Genomic DNA, 9,420 nt, shown 5'->3' with positions numbered 1-9,420 from the left:
CTGTGATAGTACCATGAGAACGAGGTGTCCCAGGGTGCTATGTACCCTACAAAGGAGGCAGTTATTGATGCAGTTAAATTCTGGTCGTTATCTCTTCGAAGGCAGTTCAAGGTTGTTAAATCCAGTAAAAGGGAGTATGATGTGAAGTGTTTGGTGCCTCAATGTCCTTGGCGGGTGCACGCATTCAGAGGAAAATGGGTAGACTACTTTCAGTGCTCAATAGTTAATGAACATAATTGTCACATTGAGGAAATAGAGTTTGCCCACCGGAACCTGTCATCTACCTTTATTGCAAATGTTATGTACGGGGAGATTGTGGACAAACTAAGGTATGAGCCACGATCAATAATCCGTGCTATTGAGCAAATGTTCTAGTACACAATAAACTATGTGAAGGCATGGAGGGCGAAACAAAAGGCTATGGAGATGAGGTTCGGAACATATGAAGATTCATATCACAATCTACCTCGTCAATTAGCCACAATTTGTGAAAGGAACCCAGGCAGCTACTATGATATCAAGTATTACCCCTCGACTGATGTGGAGTACAGTGGAAAAAGAGTATTGCAGCATGCTTTCTATATATTCGCTGCAACCATCAAAGTATTTCAGTATTGTCGACCCATCATATGCCTGGATGGAACATTCCTGATTGGGAAATACAAAGGATAGATATAGTGAATTTGCATTCAATGTATATTGTTCCTGTCTACATCTAGCAATGCATTAATGTACTTGTCTTTCAAATGCAGATATGGTGGACCCTGCGACCCCCGAGCTTCTGGACCCTGCAGTGGACAAGAGGCACCGCAGCTTCTTGTCCGCCGAGCACCAGACAAAGTTAGGAGTGTTCCGACCATGGGGCCCTGGAGAGCTGCTTATGATTGACGATCGATGGAAGCACAGGTACTTCGATAATTTCATACGACATTGCCATATCACTGATGTAATTCTATATTATTGATGTACTGTATTACTTTTAGCTTGGCAGCGGCAGGACTCCTACCACTTTGCTGTTTGGTTGAGGCTCGATCGACGGAGAACCCCGAGGCAGCGGTGCATCGTTTCTACTTTGACTGGTCCCTGATAGTAGCCCTGGTCGATCGATGGAGGCCGGAGACACATACGTTCCATCTCCTGTGCTGCGAGATGACCCCGACCTTGCAGGATGTAGCCTACCTCTTAGGCCTACCTTGCGCCAGAGCTGCGGTTGGGGTCATCGATATGGAGGCTGACTGGATCAACGTCATGCATCAGCGCTTTGGCCCGGTTGAGCGAAAGGTGAATGCACCCCCCGAAGTGCCTAAGTTCTTGTCTGATGCACGAGAGCCAACAAAGAAGTGGGTACTACAGTTTCAGGTTTGGTACAATACAATGTGTCATTTACTATTCGAGTATCTAGTTATGATCATTATTGACACCTGACATATTTGCAGCCGGCGTACATACACCCACAGGCCAACGTAAACTCGGTATCCAGGCATTTGGAGGCCTATTTGCTTTGGCTGTTTGGGTGGGTTATGTTCACCACCGGCCAAGGCCACCTAGTTGCTAGGACACTTGTGCCATACGCCAGGTTGATAGCAGATGCTGATGGCGAGGAGGTACCGCAGTTCAGTTGGGCATCTTCTGTCCTTGCTGCGACGTATCGAGCGCATTGCGACGCGTGCACAAAGAAAGAGCCACTAGCCACTTTTGCTGGGTGTCCACTTCTTCTGCAGCTGTGGTCCTACGAGCGGTTCGCCATAGGCAGGCCAGTGGTGGACCACTCCCCGTACCCCGAGGAATGGTACGGCGAGCCGAACGAGGACGCGCCTACTATGGCCTCGATGTGGTGCCGTCGTCGGGTACATACTTTTTATTAACACTTTCGTTCGCACGCTTGTTACCTCTAATGATTTCTAACGATGTTTGTCACGCAGCCACACTAGACGCATGAGCAGCCTCACGGCGCTTACGAGCATTTTTGTGCCTAGTTCGACAGGCTACGTCCGGACGACGTGGTATGGCAGCTGGATGACGTGGTATGGTAGCTGTACAACATCTTGGCCATCCAAGGCCGTGCAGGTTTGGGTTTGTCGCCGATGTGTACCTCCGACGAGGATTACTGGCTTACAAAGGCACCACTTGTCTTCGACATCTACGTCAAGGAATACTCACCGCACCGCGTCATGCAGTAGTTTGGTCATCACCAGGCATTCCCTCTCGTCCACATTCGTACTGTTCCCGTGCACGTCCACAAGTACATATGCATAATTAAAATTTTTGTAACCTTCGTCTTACTGTGACTTACATTTACCATGGTTCACTTGCAGGTACACACGCAAAGGCCAGCTGGCTGGCAACCTCTGGGAAGATCGCTTGGCCCCTTACGTGGCAGCATGGGTCCAAGCGCTACAGGATGTCATGGAGGAGGCGCGTCCTTTCAACGAGCGGAGCTTCAACGACTACCTACGGTGGTACGTTCCACATACACGCACATGGGTCACCTACACCCCTGAGGGTGTCCGGCCCCACATCGCGTCGACTACGGAGGCATACCCGGTGCATTGGGACGAGGACTCTGCATTAGCGGTACGTTTTACTTACAAGTCAGTAGTCTATACTCAAGGAACAAAACCTGTACATTTTAATTGTTTTTTCTTGTTTGTATCTGCAGGCCGATATCATTTACGATGTCTATAGGGATGCAGCTGGTGCCATGAACAGCCTCTGGCAAGGCCAGCACCTCAGTGCGTCGGATGTTGCGGGCTTCATCAAGCGGGTTTTTGACAAGACCGTGCACACCTTGAAGCTTACCTCCTGCCGATCCACCACAGATGTAGCTGGAGCGCCTCCCAAGTCTAGTGGTGTCTATGCTGAGTCATCTCGGCAGTCAGATGTGCACCGCCGTTCATCGGTGTCGGCACCCACACGACCCCTATTACCACGTCATGCAGGCTCGGAGCAAATATGTACGAATTTTTAATTTGCACGACATTCAAATATATTCGTTTCTTACTAGTGCATTGATTATTAAACTTTCATTAGGTGCATCTACACAAGCCTCGACACAACCTCGTAGACCGAGCCTTGTGCGTCTAGCCTCATGTACTTGGCGCCCCTTCATCCCCATTTTCAATATATTCAGCAAATGAAGCTAATATTGTGCACAGTTTACTTCGGTGATGAGGCCGGTCCGTCTTCAGCGGCCCCACGCCCTACCCCACCAGCACCGTTCGAGCCATACTACGGCATGCCCGCCTGGCCTTCTTCTGCTGCACCGGCATACCACGCAGGTACAATTGTACATTTTTTACTACTACTTTCATTTCCACATTGTTCATATCTAACATAATTATTTGTTCGTAAGCCCCTACAGCCAGTACACATGGACGCCAGGAGAGCCTTCACAGTCCTCGTACCCTAGTCAGGAGGATGAGGCTGGCCCGGACCCCGCATACGACCTTGTTTGTGACTTCTTTGGGGGCACACCTGACTACGACGTCCTCCAGCGGTCCCAGGTACCCAGTGCTCCCCTTCGGACACAGCCCACGCAGGACGAGGCCTCGACACCGGTGCTCCCTACTAGGCTTACCAGACAGGTTGGTCCACCCGACCCCCTCACCTACTCTAGGGGCCACGTGAGGGTCAACCAGCGGCATCGGGACCACGATGGGGGGCACGGCCGATGGCAACGGGGGAGGCAGCAGTAGAATTTTAGATTTGTTTGTTGTAACTTACATATGCATATTCGATTCGCGATGTACTCCTACGTATTCAGCCACGTTTACTCTTTATGGTCCACTTAGCATGTCGTAACTGCATTTCATATTCCAAAATGATGGCATCCTAATTGCATTTCTTAATCTGACATGACAACACGCTACATTCTATCGTCGTCACCAATGTATATCTTACAAAGCTACTTATGCAAGAAGTGACACCTCGCTTACTCTGTCGAGAGTGTAACTTTAATCACGAAGTGACCACACTACTGAACTTTAACCATGACATGACAACACATGCCTCCTTGCGCGGGCTTTAGACAAGAAGTGACAACACTGGACAGCTTTCACCACACAATAAATGACAACACAGGTACCAATAAACATGGAATCTCTGTCCATCATCAATGACACAACTTTCCCATTCTTCAAGATGGAATCCAATACTCCTGCCACCATCTGAGCCCCTGCACTCACTCCTTTCTTCAAGAGCGAATCCAATGCTCCTGCCTCCCCCAACCATAAATAGCCGAACCTCCATACGTTGATGCACCACTCATTTCTCAGATCTCTCAAGTGCAATATCTTCCTCAGCTCCACCAAGCCCACTAAAGAAACATTGGGGGATTTTCATCCCTCAAGGTATCGAACCACCGATGTGCTTCTGTGGTGACCTTTGCAGGCTCCGCGAGTGGCAGGACATCTCATACACCTATGGGCTGCGCTTCTTCATGTGTGCCAACTGCGAATATGACAAGCCTCAACATGGAACATATGAGTTTCCACCGGTGTAACAATAGATATCAGCCACATCTCTGCCGATTTTGCACCCTGTTTTACTAACCGCTCATCTTGTTCTATTTGTTCAGTCCCCTCCACCGCTCTTTGATTTTATTCAATGGCTCGACAATGAGCAAAATGAGGAACAGAAGCAGTGGGTCGACATGAACATGAGGTGGAGAAGGGAAGCGTACGCACGTCGGGAGTACGAGCAACAGCAAGAGGAACTTCGCCTCAAGCAGGAGGAAGGCGGCGCACGACCATACCGTGGCTCAGGCTCGGGAGGCTGAGAGGGCAAGGAAGCGGGAGAGAGCCCGTCGTGCTTAGGCGGCAGGTCCCAATGCCCTCTGAAAGGGAAAATATCCTAGATGCACTCAGTAGAGAGTATCTAATGTAACCCGACATACTTCCACTCCTTAATGCATGTTATGATTAGGAGCGGCGCACTAATAAGTAGGTCTTAGTGCGAACCGTACATGCCACCTTTGTTTCCTCGCCGTGTCATCGTGGTTACAGTCTTATGTAATGTTTTCACCCTTTAATACTATGTTTATTGTCGTTCGCACCGCATACCCACGTAATATGCTGTGAGTGCTAATTACTGATTTTTTATGCTCCGACTATTACATAACCTACTCCAAATTTAATTCCAAATTTTCGTAAAGCCCTATTTTAATTTATGATGAAATACACAAAATTTTGTAATTTTCGGGAAAAAAAGCCATTACCGCCCCCTCAGAGGGCGGCAAGGGGGCTAACCGCCCTCAGGGTGGTCGCCCTGGGAGGGCGGTTAGCCCCCTTGCCGCCCTCTGAGGGGGCGGTTAGGCCACCCACCCTCCCAAGGGGTGATTAGCAGACCTAGCCGCCCTCTTAGAGGGCTGCAACCCTCTCAGAGGGAAAATTTTTTAGTAGTTGTTAGTAGTTCTATTGTTTAGTAGTTATGTCAGTAGCTGGACAACTATTGAAAAATTATTTATTAGTGTCAGTAGTTTAATATTCAGTAGCTCTAAGTAATATTAAATTTGTTCAGTAATTGGTGTTAGTAGTGTTAGTATCAGTAGTTGCCAGTAGTATCAGTAGTTTTCTTAGTAGTGTTCGGTATTTTAGTAGTCTAGTAGGGTCAGTAGTGCTCTATCGTGTTTAGTAATTTGTTTATTAGTGCCAGTAGTATCGAAAAACTACCAACACCTACTGGGTGGGCATGTGACGTGGGAGCATGTGTGCTGGGCGGGCAGACGCGTCACGTGACGCACGCAGGCGCAAGCACGTGGGCACGAGGCATGGCTGGAGCACCACATGATGCATGCTGGCGCGGTTGCGGGCGCGGCTGCAGGGACACATGTTGAGTTTGGTTGCGCGCGGGTGAGCTAGACCGTTGGGACGCTGTGGCGCAGGTGGGCTATTCTGAGTGGAGTCTAGAATAACTATTCTACAGAATAACACTACCATATATATTAGTGTATATATATAATATTTGCAAAATTACATGCCCGTTTCAAAAAATTTGCATGACTAGACTATAGTTGCTCGTTCAACGGATGAGAGCAACCTTGTGGGCCCATGGTCAAACATGTCCGAATTATAAGGGCTGGTGACATGGCGGCCACGTCAAGGTGTCACCCGATGCGGGCGACACCTTGAGACCTTCCTTGCTGCATGCCCCATGGGCCCACTGTGAGGAACAGTGACGTCCTAGGGTGGTGAATTAGGACACATAGAAACCTAAACCAAATAGGCTCTAAAATCTTCACACGATAAACCTATCCTAATTTCTATGTAAATATGGTCTATTTTTATCTAGTGTGTCTACTCTACTGCTCAAAAGAATTGCAACCTACTCTAGCAAGGTAAATTGCAAGTATATAAATATGGAATCGTAAATAGGGTAGAGAGAAAAACTCGGCACAAGAGATTTTTATTATGTGGTATTGATAGCATGAATGCCACCATTAATCCACGTTAGAGCTCCATAAAGGATATGCTCCTGGTCGCCAAATCTATTCCGGTCATGGCTCTTGAGCTACCAAGTCACCAAGACAAGGTCTCAAGTCGGAGGGTCAACAAACTTGAGCCACCAGTGCCCAAGATGCCGATGAAAAATCAAGGCTCCAAGGCGCTGACATACCACTCGGTACAAGTTAGGATCACTCACTGATCCCTTCTTCAAGCTGCATCACCTAGCTACAACTAATTCTAGGCTTAGAAGCACTAAAACACTCTCTAATCTTGTGCTTAATTGCCTTGGATGATCACTTTAAGTACTTTGGTGGCTTAGATGTCTTCTCAAGTGCAAATGAGCTTCCTCTAAACTCCAGCAGCTTGTCACACCTTCAAATGATTGAGTGGAGGGGTATTTATAGCCTCAACCCACCAACTAGCCGTTTTCCCAATGGCTCAGAAAAGCTGTTAACACCGGATGATCCGGTGAGAACAAACTCAAAAACTAGCCGTTGGAACTCCACTCAATACCTTTGTGAACACAGGACACTCCTGTGTGCCTTCAAATCTATCACCGGACCTTCTAGTGAGTTAACTTGAGCCATCAGAGCCTTTGCAACATCTCTGTGTAAAATGCTCCAGTGCATCCATCCAGTGTTCATTCATCCACACCGGACCATCTAGTGAGTTAAACCTTCTCTTCTTTTCCCTAGAAATGCTCCAGTGTGGACAAACCAAGCACTAGACCTTCCAGTGGGTTGATCTTCAGTCTTCTGCACTTACATTCTGCTATGCAAGAAATGCTCTGGTGTTACCCAGTGCAGATCACCAGACTATCCGGTGAGATCCTCAGCCTTCTCCCCTTTGTCAAAAATACTCCGGTGAGTTTAACCCCTGAACACCAGACCATCCAGTGAGGCTATTAGCCTCTAGATATAATGCTCCGGTGAGTGCAAACTCCTCTACACCGGATCTTCCAATGGAGCAAATCTTCTTGGGACTTTTCCAATTCAATCAAACTTTGTTCCTGCTATGGCGGTTTCTTGATGTATTGCATTCATGAGGTCTACTAACATATATTCTTGACAAACATGGTAGTATCAGTGACTATATTGTCATTAATCACCAAAATCACAATCATGGCCTAATAAGGCTATCCAATCCACCCATCAAAGCAGCTACAATGAGTAAGGAAGTTAGCAACACCACTTAACTCGTGCTTCTGTTTGACTAGTTGTTCCCGTAACTCTTATTTCATAAATTCTCTCTTTATTTGATCCTTAAAATCAATTGCCTCGCTATAATCTCGCCTATTTTGATGATTGATGATAACACAACCAAAACAAGTGACAAATAATAAATGATACCAATCATAAAGAGCATAAAGCCTTACCATGTTGCTTGGATGCCGGTTCTTACCATTTAGTCCCCCTTTGTTGTGGCTTCCCTTTTCTCCATTGCCACTATCTCCCTTGATCAACACATATAAGAGCTTCTCCCCCTTTGTCAACCTAGGTGCCTCATATTGCTTCTTATATCTTCTTCTTGTCCATCTTTATTAACTTCAGCATTCCTTGACATCTTGTATTATGCTTCTTGCTTTGGTCATCAAACTTCTCCCCTTTTGTCAACAATCTCAAAAAGGTCTACAAACATATGTTGAACTCGAGGAAAAGCGTTAGAGCACATGAAAGATAGCTTCATAAATCGTGATCCAATGTAATGATACCAATTAAAAAGATATACTAAGGATAGGAGGCATTGATATCAATTGAAAAAGAGAAATAAGGATCATAATTCATGAAATTCACATGATATAATCTTTACTTCACCTTTATATGTGCATACATATAATGAGACCCACTTGTGAATACCACTTGTAGGATGGAGTAATATATGTGCATCTGGACAATAAGTGTAAGTCATATCATGCATGGAGGTAGCTTAAATGTAGAAATGAATTAGCAATGATACCCATTGAAGCATTTAAGCATTGTATACCTCCAGAGACGTATTGATTTCTCCATGAGATTACAAAAGATACATCTAGCAACACATGTTAGTCTCAAAATCACAACCCATATGATATGCTCCCCTACATATGTGTATACAAGTTTTAAATACTTGCGAGACATATGCACTTGTTATTAATAACAATAGAGAGGGTACCTTATAGATTGGTTCATGGCACATAAAAGATACAAATTGTGAAACTTGTGTCATGTAATAGACCTACAACTAATAAACCATTCAGGTTGCTCATAAGAAAGAGAGAAACACAAGCAACTTACCATATAAAAACCTACACTAGGCCTTACAATAAATTAAAATATGCACATGGAATCCTAGACAAGGCAAATGAGCTACAACAATTGAAAGATCATGCATCTAGCTTCATTACCTTTGCCTTATTTACCTTTGGATGGAGATTTGGGTATATGATGATCATGATCTTTATCAATACGCCCAATCTTATATACTTGGCTTCTTCGATTGTACCTTCACTTTATCTTATGAGCCAAATCTCTAAATCCTCATAGCCGCCTTAGGCTTCAATTCTTTTTTGGAATCCAAACCGATTGTGGCCCCTTTATGTTGGTGATTACTTCTTTGGACACCCAAATATGTTGGTTCTACCCCCAATTCTTTCTCCTAACTATATGTGCAACCACCTTACCTTTTTCCCTTTTCTTGAGTTGTAGTAGTTGCTCTTGATCTTGTTCTTGTAGTTGGGATTGATGTAGAAGTTTGAGGTCTTGTTTGAGAGGTTCATTGCTTTCTTCTTCTCCTTGGTCTCCTTCTTGACTTGCTTGCATTAGGACTTGTGGCTTTCTTGATGACATTTGAAGCATGTCATGGTGGACCCCTCCACAAGTTTCTTCAGCATGGTTGCATGGTTATCTTGGGGAAATTGGATATGGTTCTTGCTCTTTAATCTTGCCAAGTCCTTTTTGATCTTTTCCACTTCTTGCTTGAGCTTATCATTTTATTATGC

The sequence above is a fragment of the Phragmites australis genome, chromosome 21 (genome assembly GCF_958298935.1).
Source record: "Phragmites australis chromosome 21, lpPhrAust1.1, whole genome shotgun sequence".
Lineage (NCBI taxonomy): Eukaryota > Viridiplantae > Streptophyta > Magnoliopsida > Poales > Poaceae > Phragmites > Phragmites australis.
The sequence above is the reverse complement of the archived record's forward strand: the minus strand, read 5'-3'. Positions refer to the sequence as shown.